At 37.2% G+C, this 21,791-nt stretch overlaps 1 long non-coding RNA gene across 1 annotated transcript in view; it reads left to right on the top strand.

Annotated features, from left to right (window-relative positions):
* The window catches only part of LOC309869508, a 57,452-nt gene extending 55,854 nt beyond the window's left edge, over positions 1-1,598 (top strand). The window contains exon 2 of the long non-coding RNA XR_014314217.1: positions 471-1,598. This is a non-coding gene — a long non-coding RNA (uncharacterized lncRNA). The remainder of the gene's footprint in view (positions 1-470) is intronic.
* The last annotated feature ends 20,193 nt before the right edge of the window (positions 1,599-21,791 follow it).

Genomic DNA, 21,791 nt, shown 5'->3' on the forward strand with positions numbered 1-21,791 from the left:
GCCTGTTGGATACACATCCCTAGCCCTCACCACCATGATCCTGCCATACCGAAGAAAGTACTACATCCCCATTATATAGTTAAAGAAACTGAGGCTTGGAAAGATAAAGTACTTTGTCCAAGGTCATAGACGTTCCGTGGTAAAACAGAGATTTGAACTAAAAACACAAGTACGTGACCATTTTGGTCTTTCCTGAATTTCTACACGTCTCTCTTATCTCAGACTCCTGTAACTACATTAGATCCCCTTGTCTCTTGAATATTTTTGAGACTTCAGGTGGAAAGGCTTCAGTGCTTTTCATTTACTACTTTTGAATTTGTATATTTATCACTTATTTCTAAAGTATGTGTAGAAATAAGAATATCAGGTTTAAACTGGAAGTCTTTAGTAAACAGACATCAGTTTAAAAGAACTCTCAGAAACGTTCTCAAATGTGCCAATACTTTTTTTTTTTTTTTCCATTTAAAAAGCCTTCTGAATGAACTTGGCAGAAGACGGGCCAGACCTGATAGCTTTGAGATTCCTTCCAATTTCTCTTTAAAATTCCCTTGAAGATAGACAACAAGACCGGGATTAGAAACTAAGGCTGAGAAGACCACATGCAAAAGGCCAGCCTGATTCTCCATTACCTGCATCACTCCAAGGGTTGTGAGGAGAGAACATGTTTTTGGATTGAAACTCACTCTGCAGCCAAACCCAGAATAGGACTGATGCTCCCCAAGGAGACTGGACAAGCTTCTGACTCACCATTCTATTGTGATACCCCAGCTTGGCACTCACAAATAAAACAGACACATTCTCAGCTTCTGAACTAGGAAAAGCCACATTTCTGCCTCCCACCTACCAATGTCTCCTTTTCATTTTCATCAACTTCTTCAGCCATTCATCGATGACCAGAGTGACGGCTGAAGGTGGGGTGGAGACAAAGATGGGACGAATGAGAGAAACAACTTAGTAGCTCCCATTGGAAGAAACCATTTTCAGATAAAGGGCATGATTTTCTGAGAAGAAAAGGGGTAGGATTAGGCTGAGAAAACCTGACTGGAGTCCAGGAGATCTGCCCTTGGTAAATACTAGACTTTATAAATTGAACTAGGTTCCACCCGTTGGTTATGTTCTCCAACCTGGTTAGCAGAGAGTGTTTGCCAGTGTCTAGACCTTTTACCTGGCTAATGCATCCTTCCTCAGGCTCTGTGGGCTGAATTCTTCTCCAGAGTTGACAGGACCTGTCTTGTGTGGAAGTACAGGGAAGATAAGCCCTTTCCCCAGAGACAATGTTTAGCTAGTGACCAGCCTTGCGCCAAAATTCAGAGCCTTGTTCAAGATGGGTCAGCGCTGAGCACTGTTGATACTCCATAGCTCCCCATGGGTTCAAGTTGAGACTAGACCTCAGCTGAAACCATGGGTTCAGCTTGCTTCTTCCTCAGCCCAGTGTGGGTCCCTCCCCTCCTCGTAAGTTTGTCCTGCAGGGGCTCTCACTAAATCACAGCATGGCAATCCCCATCTCAGGCTCTGCTTCAGACAATCTACTAAACTAATTAGTCGCAGTTCCAGGGACAGTGAATATCTTGTAAATAAAGGTGATACAAAAACCCTTACAGGGGTAGTTTTTTTTCTTGTTTTAGAGGTGTCAAATTCAATTCCAAAAAATACGGAGCCAGTGTGGCTCTTGAAATATATTGCCAAATTATTTTTTATAAGGTTTGTCCCAATCGTCCTACCTCCAACACTGTTTCAGAGTAGGAGTAATAACCAAGCAGCCAGCACTAGAAACCAGCAGTATTCCAGAATATTAAGGTTATCATCTTCCAGTAGTTGTTATTTCTATATCTTGGATTGCAAATGAGGTTGAACATTTCCCCATATTTGTTTACTCATGGTAGATCTTTCTTAAGTAAATTTCAGATCTAAGACAAAAATTCTGTGCCAGGTTTCCAAAAGTTTGACACCATGAGATTAATGTCATTGTGTGTGAGGGCTTTTCAGTTCCATGTAAGACAATTCCAAGTTTAGAAACTGGGCAAAATCATCAGGACTGTTTTTCCTGTGTAGAAAGGTTAAAGGAAAGCAGATGTGAAACTAACCTCAAATCCCTTTTTTCACATGGTATTATTTGTCAGGGATGTTAACTCTTGAACCTACACACAAACGAATATGGAAGAAATAAAATTAAAATTATATTTCATGTCATTTTTTAAATAAAAACAAATACCCTAAGTATCGCAAGCATGATTGTGATAAATGACCTCATTGGCTTTCCTCTCTCAGCTTCCATGGCAAAATTCCTTGTTTTCCTGGTTCTATGTCACCCCTTTTCTTCTGTTCAAGTGCCCTGTGGGGATTCCCCCAAATTTCTCGCCTTAGTGTTCCCCTGTTATTTCCTTGGCGATTTATTTACAGTGTAACACTATCAGCAGTGATTTTTTTCTGGATATTTCCATTCCACTCATGGGTGCAAAATGCATCAGGGTCCTCCACAAATACTCTCACACTATTAGAGAACTTCGCAATGAGGACACAGTCTCCCCGAAAAGTGTTGCTCACTAGGAAAGCCCACAGAGATCAAATGGGTGTTTCTATACAATTCCCACATCATCCTGTACCTGTGCTTCCTGTGATGGGAGTAAAGCAGAAGTTGTTGGACAAATTCAGCCCAAGACTACGTTTCTAGCCTAAGTTAAGACTTTAAATTACCCCTTGCCAATATTGGAAAATTGGAAGATTCTGTATTCAACTTGTAGCTTTTCTTTAAAAAAAAAAAAAAAAAAAGATGATCATATTAGTTCAAAATTCGCACATGAGAAGAGTCTATAAAAGCCTCCGAATGGCTCCCCCTTTAGATGAGATATGTACCTCTGGTTTACTACAGTTCCCACGGCTCCCCATTTGCCTTAAACTTCATATTTCTTTGTCTCTTTTCTTGATACTCTTCTCTCCATCCTTCCCTTTCTTTCTTTCTTTTCTATTTTTTTTAAGATGTATTTATTTATTTGTGACAGAGAGCAGGAAGAGGAGAAAGGAAGAGGGAGGGAGAGAGAGAAGCAGACTCCCCCCTAAGTGCAGAGCCCATTGTGGGGCTTGATCTCAAGACCCTAAGATCAGGACCTGAGAACGTGACCTGAGCTGAAATCAAGAGTCAATTCGGACCCTTAACTGATGGAGACACCCAGGCACTCCCCCATCCCCTTCTATACATGCTGTTTCCGTGCCTGAGATTCTCTCCCCAAAAGCTCCTGTCAACTTACCCCTCTGTACAGCGTACCCTGTTCAGTTTTAGAATCCTGTTTGGTTTCACCCCTTCTTGTAGCCTTTCCTGACTGCCCACTAGCACCACTACCTAGTAAACCATTAACTCCTCTCCATACTCTCTGTGATGGGTATACCCAGGTGTATTTATCTATTAATACTGGGCAACCAGTGTATATTGAGAACCTAGCATGCAACAGACCCTCTACGAGGGGCTGCCCATAGAAAATCAACTCAAATATGGTGGTGGGAAGCATGGAGGACCCAGTTTATGGAAACTGCTAGAAGAAAAGTTTGAGCACAGGGTTGTGAAGAATATAGGAAAGGCTACTCCTTTGCAATTCAGCTTTCTGGAGCAAGTGAATTTGAATTACTTGATCTGACATTTGAAGGACAAGGAGGAATTAGCTTAGCTAATAAGCTGAGGAAAAGTGAATTTCAGGGAAAGAAAGCATAATCTGTGGAGACACATAAGCATAAAATACACAGAGTAGACAGGGAGTGGTAATTAGCCCTGTATTGCCACAGATGACAGCGCACCCCTGACGTAGCAAAAAATGAGACAAGAATCACTTTAACGTATTTCCTTTGTTTGAGACCATGGTTTCTTTTGATTCCATTTTAAATGGGGGAATGAATTAAACATCACAACTAAAATAAATAAAAACCATTTTCTTTTAGAAGAAAAATTTAATTTTTAGCATGAAGCCTACATTTTAATTCTTTGTTGTGTGATTTTATGTGCATATTGAGCCTGCTGTTGAACTTTCTTTAGAAATAAGACTTTGGAAGCAAGACCACAACATAGGCCATTTTTTTTTTTTAAGATTTTATTTATTTATCAGAGGGGGTGGAGAGAGCGAGCACAGGCAGACAGAATGGCAGGCAGAGGCAGAGGGAAAAGTAGGCTCCCCGCCGAGCAAGGAACCTGATATGGGACTCGATCCCAGGACGCTGGGATCATGACCTGAGCCGAAGGCAGCTGCTTAACCAACTGAGCCACCCAGGCGTCCCAACATAGGCCATTTTTAACACCAAGGTTCTCATACTACTTTGTTTTCATAGCCAGAAATATAAAAATTAAAGAAAAATGTTTCACAACTAGAGTGAATGAAAATTGGATTCGGGCATGCAATGTCTGCTTACTTATTTTGGGTAAAAAAAGAATGTATTTTATCCAAAAGTTTTCCAAATTACTTTCTGGAAGTTACAGCTAGATCAAATTTGATTCCCCAAATCCCTTGGGGATCGTTTGGCAAATACAATATGTTAGCGAGTAAAAATTCCCTTCTAAACTTCCAAATGGATTTTTCTGTCACAATATCAGAAAAATATTACCTGAATTTATCTTGCAGGCAGACTAAATGACATCTTACCTTTTTCCTTTGAAATCACTTTCAAGAACTAAGTCAGAAAAGAAGAGACCATTTTTTAACGATTTGCCCTCCTTATAGCTGGATTTTGGTTATAACTGCCTGAAGTATATTTAACACACATTAATATTGGTGTTTACCTCTTAAAATGTCAGGTTCTATAAACAAAACTCTAAATGTACCTGCCAAATATGCCAAGTACCAATGGAAATTATTACTTCTGAAAGTTTTAAGTAATTGGTAGTTTCCTTGATGTTCTAAAAATAAGGCCCCTACATTCTTCAGCCAAATATCTTTCCTTTTGATAACTAATAAACGTCAGGATAGAACATAAGATCTTTGTCATGAACATCCAAATAATCACAAAGTAAAACATAACTCTAGTACTTTTCATGGGGCCAATTCAATATTTTCATGGGGGTCTATGAAAAATTTCCATGAATTTTCCATGCAAATTTTCATGGGGTCCTTGAATAATTCTCATAGTTTGCTGGGTAGAGTTTTATGTGGTTAGCAGCGAATAATTCTCATTTTCTTTCCCCCTGTGGAATTCTTCACTATGAACCCTGTGTTGCTGGAGCAACATCAATGCACATTCCTATCAATTTTTTTTTAAAGCTCATTTGTTCGGAAGAATTTTGACAGGGCTTCAAAGATATTATTAGGCTGAGTTGTAGCCCAAAAGGTTTGAGAAACAGCTTCTTTTCTTCTTTGCCATCCTTAACCACAAGCCATGCATTAACACATGATCCTAGCCATAGTTTTGAGGGGGCAGTCATAAGATCCATGAAACTAATACTAAGCAAAGGCAATGATTGGATCTTCTGCAAAATTTAATGTTGTGATATCATCAAGCTAGACATTCTAAAACCTGACTATAACAAGGAAAATTCTGGAAAAGCTTCAAAAAATCCTCTCAGATGAACTTCAGGCAGTGTTCAGAAACCATAGTTCTTGAAAATTTCTTCAGCATTGTGTAGTTTGGTCCTCCAGTGATTAAAAAGGTACTTTGTACAAACTCTTAGCAGTTATTATCATTTTTTCTTTAAATCTTTTCTGATATTATTTAATAGTAAATACTGCAGAGAACTGCACTCTAATAATAAAGGCTACCCATATAGAAATGAGCTTTGTGTGAATTTGATTTAAATATCATTAAAGCTAGGATAGATGCAATATGGTTGCTTTGATTCGTGTTTTTAGGTATAAAACACACCAGGGAATTTACACATTTGTTTGCAATAAACCTAGCCTTGATATATCTGTGTTCTTGCTGCTATCTTCAGCTGCCTTATAGAAAAAACAATTTTTTTTAACAAAACATATTTTCAAGACTACCAAGCTAATGTGGAAGACTTAAGTGATGTTGATAGCAAAAGATGGCTGCCTTCCTAAGCCCAAAGAGCAAAGTATTTGTTCATTCTATACATAAACTTAAGTCAACATCCTAAAACATGCCACCGTTTAATGGAGACCTAGACAAGATTTAAAATATTTTCATGAATCTCTGATTTTCCTGATTTGCTGTTGGAATAAACTCCATTGTCAAACATACTGAGATACATGAAGAGAAAAGTCATTCCCCTAGTCTCCTTACAAACACATCCCTCTGATGTAAATCAAGCTATCTATCCACCCTATTCTTCATACTCCTACAAACATACATATTCATATTTATGTTAACACACATTTAGTGTTTTTATTTTATAGTAGTACTCTCTTGCACATTTTCTTGCAACTTGCTTTATCACATAAGGATTTCTCATGGATGATCCAGCTGGTCCATCCACAGACATATAACTCATTTTAAGGAATTCAGTTTGAATTAAAATGTATTAGAATGGAGAAAGAATTTTTAATCGTACTATATTTTCATCTAGTTACATGGCACAAGTTTTCATTTATCAAGTTTTTATGTCTTCCAAGAGAAAAAGTTTTTCATACAGCTATTATAATTTTTTTGTTAAATTTATATTGTTTTTGGTTTTGTTATGAAAAGGTGTGTTTTATTTTCTATTTATAGTTAACTGTTATTGCTAATATGGTGAGTTTTATTGATGGTCATTAGCTATTCCCTCTATGGTAAAGAAGATTATACATCCATGCTTATTAGGTATAATTTGCAATACCTTCTTAGAAATGAAGCACACTTCCTTCTCCCAATTGGGCTGGCCATATGACTTCCTTTGGCCAATGAATGTGAGTGAACATGACATAAACACATCCAAACAGAAGTTCTAAATTCAGTTGTGTAATTTCACTTGGCCTCTTGAGCTTCTGGTTTCTGGCATAAAAATGACCAAGTAGGAGCTCTTCAGCCTAGATCCTGGAATGAGAATTCTTGTGAAGAAGACCTGCAGCCAACCCATAGCTCAGAGTAGAATAGCAGCCAACTGTCAAGAACTGTGAAGTCTCATATTGTATCTACTTTGAGGCTAAGAAGGTACCTTACTAATTTCATGGATACTTCCTGGGTCAGAGACAAAAGCTATTATAACAAAAGAAGCATCCAAATGTCAGCATGATGTTTTTCTTCCCTGAGTCTCCATTCTCACATTGGTGATGTGAAGGGGTTCAGATGGATGCCTAAATGCACAGTAAGTTACATTACAGAAGAACACTGAACTTGAAAGTCCATCATTTCATGGCAAGCAAGCTTACTTTTTACCCCAGAGGTAGAAATTATCTCTTCCCTCAAGGCTGTCTACTGCAAACACCCCTATGAAATGGCTGGGTTAAAAAGTAATCAGGCTAAAAAAGGTCTTAAAAAAAGAAAGTGATCAGGGATTTTCAGATCCAAAAGCATGTAGGAACTTGAGACTTATAGAGCAGTGTTTCCCAACACCAAACCTCAGCCCCCAGGTAATGTCAGTGAGAAATAAATGTTTGCTATTGTATGCCTCTGCAATATTAAGTTTATTTTGTTGCACAGTAAAGTGAACCAAAGCAAAAAGCACAGAGAAAAATCCATTGATGTTTGTATATTTATCTTATATCCTGCCACCTTACCTAATTCTCTTACTTAGAAAAATAATTTACTGTAGTTTCTTGGGTTTTCTAGGTATAACATCTTCTGCACGTAAAGTGATTTCTCCCTTTTTTCACCCAGTATTTATACTGATCATTATTAGTTTTCTTATCTTCAGTATTAGCCTAAATCTCCAAAACCAGTTTTGAATAATAATGATGACAGTAAATATGCCACTTATTAAGCTATTTTGTCTCTTAGTTCTAGACCTATCCTTTGATGCTTCATTTTTGATGCCAGAACTGGAACTCTACAAACCATGTTTTGCTTTGCAAGGTGGTTCCCTGTTAATCTCTGCTGATAAAGGTACTGCTGGGAGATCTCAGGCTGGAGAAGAAAGACTTGTTTCTTCCTATTTGTTTTCTGGGAGCTTCTTATTTGCTCCCCATTCTTATGGCTGTCATCTCACCAATGCCTCTTCATCACAGTAGCAGATTTCCTTCCAATAGCAGCAGGAGATCTCATAAATGATTTTCCAATATGTGCAGAAGCCACCTTATTGCACTCCCCTCCCTTCACTCAGAGGTACCAGAGGTCAGAGTTTCATTGCCACAAGGGCCTTTCTTCAAGCTTCTAAGTTTTCATAAATCCAACCTCTCTTCTTGATCCCATTCAATCATAGGATGGTAGGTTCTCTCTGTAATTGCTACCTCTGATTCCAAGTTTTCTCTCTTTTTAAAACTACCTTATAAATAATTTGACACCTAGTTAATAATTCCTCCTATTAAGTTTTTTCTGCAAAAATAACTGGTGTGATTTCTGCCTCCTGACAACCTCTGATTGATAGTCAGGCATTTCTATTTATTTTCTGATTTTAATAATGATAACTGAAACCACTCACCTTTTAGCACGTGGTTGTTGGGTTTTGGCTAATTGCTGCTGAATTTTATCAAATGTGTCTATTATATATTGACATATTGACCAATACATTTTTCTTTAATTGTTAATGTAATAAGCTAGGTCTTTTTCACAATGTTGAATCTTCTTTATATTTCTGGAATAAATAGCTAACGCTTTTGTAGCACTTCCTACGTAAGAACTTCCAATGTATAGATTCACTTAACAAACCTACTTGACCATGGCTTATAATTACATTGCCAAATATGAATTGCCAAATGTTTATTTAGGACTTATATTCATAGCTGAAATTGAGCAAAACTTAGAGTTGTATATAATGTATGGTTATTGTTTCCTACCACCTTATTGTATCTATTAAACTGAAGATCCTTGAATATCATGCTTTACTGATATTTTTCTCCTATTCAGTCAATATCACACAAGACCATAAGACTGATAAGTGCTACATGAATAAACACATTTAAAAGATTTTAAAGTAAGTCTTCTCTTTGGAATATCAGTATTTATTCTGTAATAAATTTTAATTTTACATATTCAAAGTATAAGAAATTAAGATATATAACAATAGATATATTTAATATTAATTCAACTAGATCTTTCAGGGCATATATGTTCATATTAGAACACTGAAATTTTGTAAATTTTTGCTGATGCTCTCTCCTTAAACATGTTTTCAGAGAGTTTTTAAATTTTCAAACACTTAATAGCAATAATTACTTTTGCATACTTTTGAGTTACTGCATTATGTTATGTAGATTATATCAACATTATTTTTCTTTCCAGAAGATTAAAGACAAATTAGTAAAAGATATGCATCAAAGATTCTTAATGTATGAAACCATTTTAAACAAAATGCTTTTTGTTAAGGTCAAAATTGGATTTCCATGGTTTGGGGCTTCAGGGCTTCTCCTGCTTTGCTCCCACAGATTCAAAACTTGAAATAGACATCAAAGGTTATCGTGTTGCTCCTGTAAGGTACTAGCTAAAGGATTTGGCAACTATTTCTATGACTTAGCTTTGCTTGGATTTTTCCCAACAAAACATCCATTAATATGTCGTTGTAATTAAGTTTTAGGACAAGATATGTTATTATTTATTTGTGTCTTTTAAAAATTGCATTTTAATGCAATTTTAAAATTGCATTTTAATTTTGATGTGTGCACATCAAAATCCTGGTGGACAGATAAGTAAAAATGTATCCTCTATCACTAAAGATCTTGAAATATAAGGGAGAAATCATATACAGACTCAAATTTTATATAGAAATATTAGTGTAGGACAAACTTTTTTTTTTCAATCTCAATAGCAATAGGAAGAAAAACCTATCAAAATTAGAGGAGCACATACCAAAAGTGGTAGTCTGAGGGTTTTTTTCCTCTTTGTTTTTGTTATTTTAATTCTAGGTTCTAATTTTATGTGGTTTGGGAGAGGATTGGGCATTTTGTAATAATAATCCAGAAGACTCTTTTTCTCATGTTGTCATGTCATGTTTAGGTGTAGTAATACAAAGATTATAATCAGAACTTTTTTTTTTTTAAAGATTTTATTTATTTATTTGACAGAGATCACAAGTAGGCAGAGAAGCAGGCAGAGAGAGAGGAGGAAGCAGGCTCCCTGCTGAGCAGAGAGCCCGATGTGGGGCTTGATCCCAGGACCCTGGGATCATGACCTGAGCCGAAGGCAGAGGCTTTAACCCACTGGGCCACCTAGGCGCCCCCAGAACTTTTTTTTTACCACTATTTTTGTTTTTACCTTCTCTACTTTTCCAAAGTTTATAACTCAAATTTTCATTGTAAGGAATGAATAATATGTACCTTTTTATGAAAATACAGTGTTATAAAGTTTGGGCTGGATTTATTTAAGAAAAGACTATTTTATTTTATTATATAGTCTGAAAATGACCTCAAATACCTCGTACCAGTTTAATTCTGTTTGTATACCTCAGCTTCGGTGGTGTGTGTGTGTGTGTTTGTGTGTGTGTGTGTGTATCATACTCCCAATGATGGCAAAAACCTACACAAAATTTTTGAAAACGACAAACATGGGGAACTATTTTGATGATATTCATCTAATCTTAAAATGAAATTATGTCAAAGAATTATAGTTTGATTATATTAAATACAGTCTATATTACTATCCTATATTTTTATCTCAGTTTTTACTTTCCTTCTAAATATGAGATCTTTCTATTCAAAGGTTTTCTGGAATTATGATTTAAAGACAAGGAAATAAGAAATACATATAGTTTATAGGGTGTTAAGTGACAGACATGGAAATCTACTTCAGGAAATTAAAATGGCAACTTGGAGGAATTAGTGTTTCTTTTAAACTAGGTTTATTAAGAAATATAAATTGTCTCATTCACATCAATTACATGATATTTAAAAACATTAGAAAGTTTGTAGTTTAAAATTGACTTATAGAAAAGGTTTGTTCAGTTTTTCACCAACAGTCTGGAATGCTAACCAGAGGATAAAATATAAAACCCATTATCTATTTTTAATATAATGTTATCAGCCCCTTTATTGTATTGGTTACTTATTATACAGTTTTTTTTTAAATTTTTTTGTTTGTTTGGTTGATTTTTTTGTTTTGGTCCTTTAAAAAATGTTGATGCCATTTTCACAGGGAGGAAAAAAAAAAAAAAAGCATAGACCAGAGGGAGCAAAAGGATGTTGAACAAATGTTAGTGGAAAATTACTTAGGACACTTTCTTGGTTTTAAAATTGAAGTTGACATCTTTGAGTTGTAAAGTTTTTTTGTTTATTTTGTTCTGTTTTTTGTTTTGTGTTATTTAAATTGAAATCTCTAAGATTTTAGGAAAACAATTGAAGTCAGGAAATGATCCTGAATGTGTAAAGATAAAATATGGGGAAAAGGATGAAAAGAGAATAGTGGAGAAATTTCAACAAATGTCTTTGTTCCACAGCAACATCTTTTCTGTTTTGCAAATGTCTTTGCAGGTGTGTTTCCTATCTTGCTTTTTTGGTGAAGGAAGAATGTTTATCATTTTCTGAATTTACCAGCAATTGGTGTGTGCTGAGGGCTCATTTATTTCTTACAAAATGTCGCTAACCCACTCCTGTCCTCTTAAATTTAAAACAGCTGCTACCCACTGGCAGGATCTAAATCTTAACAGAGACAGAATTCCAGATTCTCTGTATGCCTGTTTTACACTATTGTTAATAATAATCTCTGTCCGTCAAGGTAACAAGAGCACAATGTGTGTCTATGCACATCATTTCTCTCTTAAGTATATAAAAAGCTAAGGCTTTTATTTTGTTAATAAAAACTCATGATTTAATTAAAAAAGAAACCTCTGATTGTTGCTGCCATTTAAAGTCCTATAATTTAGTTTTGCTTGAAGCACCGTATCTTTCAATGTTGCAGTTATTATTTTTCTCTGCAGTTATTATTTTTTAATATTATCTATGAACTAGAGTGGCTTATTTACTGAGAGAAAAGAGGAGAGGGGTCCCAGCTAAAGGTCAAAAGGTAAAGCAAATTTGGAAAAAGAAACATATTTTTAAATTTTTTATTTATAAATTTATAATTTTATTTTTAGAAGACATTTCATAATTTAGAATTTGTAATCCTCTCCACATTTGTAAAGACAGCTCCAACTTTTTCAATGAATGCTTCACTGTTGAAAATATGAATTTTGTCATAATCATTAAATACCTGGATTTTCAATGATACACAACTTTTTTTTTCATTTTTTTACTTGTTTTTACATTATCTTACCGAAAAGAATAATTTTGTTTTTTCCTCCTAGATTTTTCCTGCAGAAGAACTGTTCAATTTCTATAAAGGTAGGTTCATCTGTTTTGAAAAATGCTAAAGCTTATTTTCATTTATAAGATAAATCACTGAAAGAGACAGTGAAGAATTCAAAAGGTACTTCATGTTCTACCAGAGTGAAATCCAAATCATTCTTCTCCACAGTGGATTCATGGTTTCCTGCAAGATAAGATCTCATCCTGTTAAAGACTTCATCTCTGAAGAAAAAAGAACATAATTTCTCAAGGGAACTCTAGTATCATAATTCATAAAATCAAATATATCAATAAGCACAGCTCTTATTTTAAAATAGTCATCCAAGTCTCTGGAAACTAGAGTTTAATGCATTGATGTTACATTGTAATATTCTATAATAATATAAATATGTAAAACAGAACAAATAGTTGTTTAATTATTAAAAAGTTTTCATTCTCATGAATAAAATTAAAATGCCAGTAATCCTTAATTAATACATTTAGAATCCCTTCCTTAGTGATGAGAATTAACTTTGCAATTTAATTTGACACTTCATGGTGTGAAAAAGAAAGATAAAAAATAAGCCTCTTGGGAAAGGGAGGAAAATTTCCAGTCTCTAACCAGCCAATCCAATTTAATCAGCTCTTTCTCCACCCTTCTCTCTTTCTTTCTCTTCCCTCCTCCCACCCAATGAAAGCATTGGTGTTTCCACCTCAAGCCTTTCCCAGTACCCCCTCTCCTTTTTTTAATAAACAGAACTAACTTTAAAGATCTGTGGTTTGAATTTCATTTCATCTTGAAGTGTTTGCCTGGATTTGTTTCCAGCCAGTATGGTAGTCCAGAATCTTAAAAAGATTGAAAAAATATATAGCCTCTATTAAAGATGATACATGACCTTCTAGATATAAGACACATGAACCAAATATGGCAAAAATTTCCAAATATTTAATACCTTTTTACAGTGCCTCACTTAAAAAAATGTATTGAAAATCTATCCATGATGGCATGAGACCCCGGATTCAGTCTCTGCCTAGAGAAGTTCACAATTTAGTACAAGAGTCAGATAGGCAAACATTGTAAGATAACAAATTCTTACATAAAGAGTTTTATGGTGTTGTGAGGAAAAAATATGAAGGCTTCCCAGAGGAGGTGACATCTGATCCAATCTGATCCAAGGCAGAACAGAAGGATAAGCAGGAGGTGGGAAATTTATCGTTGGCAGAGAGAAGTCCACATGCAAAGAAGTGAGCAATGGGGAATTGGGGGATATAAATATATAAAGCTGTCTGAAGGACAGAGTCAATGGTGGCAGAGGAAGTTGAGGAGAGAAAGATAAATTGGAGCCAACCTATGGAAGCCTTTGTATGTCTTGTAGGCTAAGGACTTTAAGCAGAGAAATGACATAATCAACTTTAAGATGCTAAAGAGTTCAGGCTCTCTGAGAAATTGTCACACAAGGCCTGAGATTTGTATGCAGCAATTTATATAGGGAATAATTTTGGGAACAGTTTTGGGAACTCTCTTTTACAGAGTAAAAGGGAAGAGTACCAGGAAAAGGGGAAGTTGGGCCTCGATGCAGATGCATCAGAGGCTGCAACTGATTCCATGGAGCCACAGTGGCTATTCAGAGTTGTCCTACCTGAAGCCAAGGCCTCCACTGAGAATCACTGAGCACAAACTGACCCCAGGGACGAGGGATAGCCTTGGGCAAGGCTGATTCCTGCAGATGATAGCCATTCCTGGAGAGGGACACAGCTGTGAGCCATCACCAACCAACATGTCCAGAAGCTGGAACAAATGTCTCCATTCAGAGGAGGGATCTGAGCAATGTGTCATAGAATCCACGACAGAGAGAGACTTTATGGTTTTTTGCTGTTCTTGGTGGTGGTGGTGGTTTTTTTTGAAAATCTATTTTTTAGCCTAAACCTGACCATAGTGAGAAGGTTGGCCTTGAGTGAGTGAGTTAGGAAGAGTTCAGATTGAATTTTGTGGGGGAAAAGAAGATAATGTCAGAGATGATGCCAAAGGTACTATGGTAATTCAGTTGGGGAAAGATAGCTGTCACATAAATGGCACTGGAACAACCTGAAACAAAAGCAAAAATGAACTATTGGGACTTGATCAAGATAAAAAGATAAAAGCCTTCTGCACAGGGACGCCTGGGTGGCTCAGTGGGTTGAAGCCTCTGTCTTCGGCTCGGGCCATGATCCCAGGGTCCTGGGATCGAGCCCCGCATCCGGCTTTCTGCTCAGCGGGGAGCCTGCTTTCTCCTCTCTCTCTCTCTGCCTGCCTCTCTGCCCACTTGTGATTTCTGTCTGTCAAATAAATAAATAAAAATCTTAAAAAAAAAAAAACCAAAAAAACCAAAAATAAACCTTCTGCACAGCAAAAGAAACAACCAACAGAACTAAAAGGCAGCCTATGGGATGGGAGATGATATTTGTAAACGACATATCTGATAAAGGGTTAGTATCCAAAATCTATAAAGAACTTATCACTAGGTAAGCAATCCAGTTAAGAAATGGGACAAGGCATGAATAGATACTTTTCCAAAGAAGGAATCCAAATGGCTAACAGACATATAAAAAGATGCTCATCATCGCTCATCTTCAGGAAAATACAAATCAAAACCATGATGAGATACTATCTCACACCAACTGGAATGCCTAAAATTAACAACACAAGAAATAACAGGTGTTGGTGAGGATGTGAAGAAAGGGGGAACCTCTGGCAATGTTTTTTGGGAATGCAAACTCGTGCAGCCACTCTGGAGAATAGTATGGAGATTCCTCAAAAAGTTAAAAATACAACTACTCTATGGTTCACCAATTGTAGTACTAGGTATTTACCCAAAGGATACAAACACAGTGATTCAAAGGGATGGATGCACCCCAATGCTTATAGAAACATTATTTGCAATAATCAAACCATAGACAGAGCCCAAATGTCCATCAACTGATGAATGGATAAAGAAGATGTGCTCTCTCTCTATTATATATATATATATATATATATATATATATATATATATATATGGACTATTACTCAGCCATCAAAAAGAATGAAATCTTGCCATCTGCAATGATGAGGATGGAGCTAGAGTGTATTATGTTAAGTGAAATAAGTTAGTCAGAGAAAGACAAATACCATATGATCTCACTCATATGTGGAATTTAAAGAACAAAACAAATGAACATTGGGGAAGGGGAAAAGAGAAAAAGGAAAGAGGGAAACAAACCGTAAGAGACTTACAGAGAACAAACTGAGGGTTGATGAAGGGTGGTGGGTGGGGGATGCGCCCAATGGGTGATGCATATTAAGGAGCGCATTTGTGCTGAGCACTTGGTGTTTTATGTAACTGATGAATCGCTGAATTCTACTCCAGAAACTAACACTGCACTCTACGCTAACTAAAATTTAAATAATAGTAAAAAAGAAACTGGTCTGGGGCGCCTGGGTGGCTCAGTGGGTTAAGCCTCTGCCTTCGGCTCAGGTCATGATCCCAGGGTGCTGGGATCAAGCCCCACATCAGGCTCTCTGCTTAGCGGGGAGCCTGCTTCCTCCTCTCTCTCTGCCTGCCTCTCTGCCTACTTGTGATCTCTCTGTCCAATAAATAAATAAAAATCTATTTTAAAAATTGTAAAAAAAAAGAAACTGGTCTACTTTACATGACAAGAGTAATATATTTCCAATTTAAAAAGAAGTAATATATACTTTAGAGGTAATATATGAAAGGAAAATTCAAAGCAACTTAGTGTAGAATGGATGTCTCTTTTCCTGCATGTTTTTGGTGTGTATATAAGTAAAAATGTGGTTAGGTACCCATTCAATCAGATAGATATAGCAGGAATGAAAATTTTAAAGTGAAAAAATTATTTTTGCTTCTATAAGTAAGAAGATACTGATAGCAAGGAAAATCTCTAGTTAGGAATATACTTGACATTTTTGTCAACTGTAAGAGTCAGAAACCACAAATATTTTTCTGAGTTTCACCATCTTTATCTGGGGTTCTTCAGGTATTATCCTAAATTTCTACTGACATCACCTCTCTGTTCTGTATTCACTCTAAAGGGTGGCTTTGTAGTTATAATCAGATAATAATTAGAGCACAGAACAATATAAGACAATAAACTATTGTTTAAATATAAGGTATTTTCCTGCACATATATCAGCTTTTGTCACATCTACAATTTTGGTCCATAAGATTTGAGTCATAAGAACCATCATATGTCTTTAATTCTTCTAAATTAAATCCAATCTGATTTAGCTTCCATACTAGAGAGGTTGAAAATGCTTGCTATCTCTGTCTGTCTGTCTGTCTGTCTTCCTGGCTCCTATTCCTTCTCTCGGGGTTGTACACAAACCCAGAAATGATGGCGAAGAGCCTCAAATCCTCAGTGCCTGGTGGCTGCCACTTCTGGTCATCCTGGTCCAGGGGTTTCTGTCATCCATTCACAGTTATGAAGCCTCATGCCTCTGCATCATGCTTGGCCTCAGGACCCTCTATATAGAACCCTAGGCTGATATTTAGCTTCCCTGGCACACATACTCCTAAGTGAGCCCCTGACAGAACCTACAACTGGTGTGAATCCCCTCTCAACAACCCCATTCTCAAAGGTGGTCTTCTTCCACCTTTGCAGATGTTTTCCAAGTATAGATCCTGGACCAGTGGCACCTGAGGACTGTTTTTCATTTTACAGTTTGTCAGGCAACTCTAATGTGTAACCAGGGTTTAGAATCATTGTTATAGATTTAAGAACAATGATGATGACAGAGATGTTGAGAATATTCATAATATAAATACATTTTAAGTATTTAAACAGTTACAGTCCAGTACAAATAGGTTTTAAGGGAATTTAGAAGAGAAATCGATTGATCAGTCTCTTCATTTGCTGAGAAACGCTTCTTTGAAAAAGTGGGATTTGAGGAGTACTAGCTGCAGAATATTCTGGAGCTTCTCCTTCCTGCATGCTGAGGGATTATTGGAGCTAGGCTGCCATCTTGGACTGTGAGATGACTGGGAATCTAGGTCATGCATGACTGAACACAAGATAGAAAGAACCTGAGTTGCTGACATTTGACATGGGCAAACTGGCCCTTGGATCACATATATCCAGACATTTTTTACACATGAAATAAATAAGCCAATCCCGTTGAAGCCTGTTATCTTGGGGTTTTTCTGTCATTTGCAACCAAGGTTAATAGCTGTACCTACTACATATCTAAACAAGAGAGCCAAAATAACAAACTGATGAATTACTCATATTCTATATAACCTCAGAGCTTGAAGTATAATGTAAAAGTGACTGTGACTACCGTTTGTGGTATAGAACAAAACACAAACCTGATAATTTTTTTTTTTTTAAAGATTTATTTATTTGACAGAGAGAAATCACAAGTAGACAGAGAGGCAGCCAGAGAGAGAGAAAGAGGGAAGCAAGCTCCCTGCTGAGCAGAGAGCTCGATGCGGGACCCGGTCCCAGGACCCTGAGATCATGACCTGAGCCGAAGGCAGCGGCTTAATCCACTGAGCCACCCAGGCGCCCCAGACAAACCTGATAATTAACACATATGCACTTCCCTTCTCCCATGTGTCACAAGAGAACTGTGAGGCCCGGGAAAGAAAGCTGCATGCTGGGTAACTATGTATTCTGTGAGTCAATCAATACAACAGTCACACATGCCACGCCATATTGTAAACCCGACTGTGTATTTTGCATTTCAATTTCTCTTAAATATTTTTCTCTTTTGTTTACACACCAAAAAGCAATACAGTATTGGAAAATCCCTAATGCACAAGAATATTTCTTCTCTAGAAGAAAGATATAAAAATTGTGAAAACTCTATTTATAAAGAAAATGTGACTATTGACTATCATTAATTTGCTTACAGCATTACCGAATTTCTGGGCAAAGCTATTCATTTTTAGGTTTTATGATCCTTCTTAAGCTAGAAACTTAAATGGTCAAGCCCTTTACTTTCAAGATCCGTCATAAACTCAAGTGCCTTTAGGGGCCAAGTGGGTAGGTTAAATAGTCCCCAGGTGGGGTTATGGGAAAATGGGGAACATCTGTGCCTCTGAACCAGGCAGCTTCACTCCAGTGATGAATACCCTGGGTGAATGGGCAGCCAACATCATCAGAGCTTCTGACTTTTTGGAAGAAGTCAAATGCTTGCTTTTAAAATGTGTTATCTTCTGACAGTCAAGTCAAAAACGTAAAAACATAAATCAAAGAATTTGGTGAGCTGAATATCATCTCCAGTTTAAAGTCTAAACACAACTGGATCTGCGTTTGCTGAATCAGATTTTAAAACATTGTTTTGATTTGGCCTTAGTATAACTGCTTTAATTGGTTAAAAATTGTGTAAGCCCAACATAAAGGGTAAGTAATAAATGGCAATTTGTCAAGTGGAGAAGAGACGTGCTGAATTAATTGCCCAGGGGGACTGTCACATACCTTTAATGCCAGATAGAACTTAACTAGGACAAAACTCAGAGGAAGTTGTGACTTCATTTTCCCAGGCTAGTAAGGTCTTAGGGATAACCACAAATTTTGGTGATAACAGTCTATGACTTTTGTCTTCTAGATTGCACCTACCTGTCAGTCTGTCAGGGAGATGACATTCCCTCTTCAACTGATTGCGAGAAGTCTGTCAAATGTTTTTTATGTGCCAGGAGCTACATTAGGTGCTAAGGACGCAAAGTTGAATAAATCCCTCTCGTCTTCAAAGAATTCACAGCTTCGTGGGATAGAAGGAAGCACATACAAATGTAATACAACACACTATTTGTTACTAAACTGAATATGCCAGCAACTATAAGATGCACTATTAGTTTTTGTACCTCTAAGAAAAAATTAATAGTTGTCAAGATTAAAGGTTTCATTGGAGAGTACACCGCTTTAGATCCAAGCAAGCGCTCAGTTAATGTTGGCAGTTATTAGCAGAGGTAATTAATGATAGAACTTGAACTTGAAGAAAGAGTAGGTCTTTTCCAAGAGATAAAGGAGAAAATAGATTCCAGGGAGGAAGAACAGAATACACAAAGACCCAGAGGCCTGTTTCTGGAACATTCTGCCTGCTGGTTATGCCGTAGTAGGTGAGGTTTCTTCCTTGAGTAATTGTAAATCTTTTTGACATCCTCTTCTTTCTCCTGCATCTTGCTCCCCTACCCTTCAATCGCAACACACACACACACACACACACACACACGCGCGCAGCTTGATTTTTTCAACTTTATACTCAAAAAGCATGCACCTGGCCCTGTACTCAATCATGAACTTGGCTCCTGAGAGCAATGACACTAGTTACTTGTCTTCCATTTCCCTCCTCATTCCCCCATTCCACCCTCTTGTTGTTGGGGGAAGCCTTTGTCCAACATCTTTTGTTTAAGAGGATTAATTGCCAGCTCCCAGTGCCTGTCAGTTTCTTTCAGAGAACTTCATGCAAATAAGGCTCCAGGTGGCCTGCCCTGATTTCCCAGAGTTCCCCCAGGGTAACACTCTATTAGGACATTCACTACAAATAACATTTATTGAGCCCATTAAAGACTCAGAAAGTTATTGGACTTGCACAAAGCTACCCATTTAACAACAGAGCTGACCCTGATCAGTGTTTTGCTATGATATGCTTGCATCATCATTCTGAATGTTTTTTCTGCTTAAGGATTTTTCTTCTCAGTACTATTTCTATTAACACAATGCCTTCTTTAAAAAAAAAAAAAAAAAAAAAAAAAACAACTAGCATCTTGAGTAAGAAATCTAGCCAGTCTTAAAATTTGAGTTCATCTGTCCATTCACTCCTCCCTCCACACACAGTTCCTGAGTCTCAACTTATGGTATGTTCAGCTTCAAGCAGAGGATTTGACTTTGAACAAGACCAACATTGTCCCTACCCTCACAGAGCTTACAGTCTAGCAGAGAAGGAAATGACAATAATTTTCAAGGCCAGGAGCAAAGAGCACTTAGGGAAATCTTCTCAGAGGGAGTTCCTGCTAAGAAGAGACTGAAAGAATGGAGAGAGTTAGTTAAATAAAGGGGTTGGCAGGGAGAACTGATAAAATGAAATACTTTGCAAACTCTGTGCCAGCAGACCTGTGAAAGATTATGTGGTTCTTAATCACACATACTTCTATAGCTCTCCAATCTTTGTCTCAGGTCTTCCTTCCACCAAGCTCCTTATCTCTGCCCCCTTTTCTGAACGACCTCTCTTTAATTCTGTGTAACTCTTGGCTTCTCGATGCTTACTATACTGTCAAGTTATTAGTATACTTTTGTGCTTGTGCTGGAGACTGCAGCCTTTCTGGATGTAAGAATGACCTCATCATTTGTCTTGATTGCCTGGAGAGAGACCTCTCAGACCAGATCTTGGAGCTGAGACTGATGCAAGGGGGTTATAGAGTTGGATTTGGTTTCTCTTGGTCTTGATTCTGAAGGAAGAAATATGCATAGAAGTCAGGCAAGGGGTGGTTGTAATAGCATTTTTCACACTTTTTTTTCACTGAGACCCACAGGAAGAACTACATCAGCACAGCAACAAATGTGTGTGTGTTCTGAAACAATGGTTTCTCCTAATTTATGCTTTTGGAAAAATTACACTTATCACATGCAATACAGTTTGATATTTTATATTTTGGATTCTAAGGAGTGTTTCTCAGGGTGGTAATCTATTAATGGTTACAAAATCAACTCAGTGGGTTATGATGAGCACCTTAAATAATGATATAGAAGTATCCATGCAAAGACAGGCTGAGGAATAGTGAAGAAGATACCCATGGTATCAGTCTTTGTGAGCTAGAATTTATGTATCTTGGACCTTCTCAGTCTCTGTTTCTTACGTTGTTACATGAAACTTCATATAGATCAGTGGTTATGGCTGTCGATTCTGGAGTATGGATTTAAATCTTGACTTTGCTACTTAGAGGCTGCAGGATGTGACATACTTAGCATTGGGAACCATGCTTGTCTTCTGTGTCAAATGGAGATAATGGCAGCATTTATCTCATCCAGTTGCAAGGATTAATCAGATAATGCAGGGTTGGGTATGTATAAAACCCAGTAAATAGTAGCCATTGTATTTCCACCTTTTATTTTTCCCTAGTAGTACAGTTAAGGTTTTCTCAGTTTGTAGAGTAGGACCAAGGGAAGAGTTCTGAAGTAGAGGTCTCTGGGGGCTAACTTGCTTAGGGGCAGCAGATTTTAAAGTGAAAGAACCACCAGTGGAGAGTGAAACCCCAAGGGCCGGAGTGGAAGCCCTTAGTCCCTCCGGTGCTAACCACTGAATGTCTAGGGTTTTATTTTCTTAAAGTAAGAAGTTCTTCTCAGAGTTCCTCTCTCTAATATCAACACACTTTTTTTTTTCTTTAAGATTTTATTTATTTATTTGACAGAGATCACAGGTAGGCAGAGAGGCAGGCAGAGAGAGAGGAGGAAACAGGCTCCCTGCTGAGCAGAGAGCCCAATGCGGGGCTGGATCCCAGGACCCTGGGATCATGACCTGAGCCGAAGGCAGAGGCTTTAACCCACTGAGCC

The sequence above is a fragment of the Mustela nivalis genome (genome assembly GCF_964662115.1).
Source record: "Mustela nivalis genome assembly, chromosome: 7".
In the NCBI taxonomy this organism is placed as follows: domain Eukaryota; kingdom Metazoa; phylum Chordata; class Mammalia; order Carnivora; family Mustelidae; genus Mustela; species Mustela nivalis.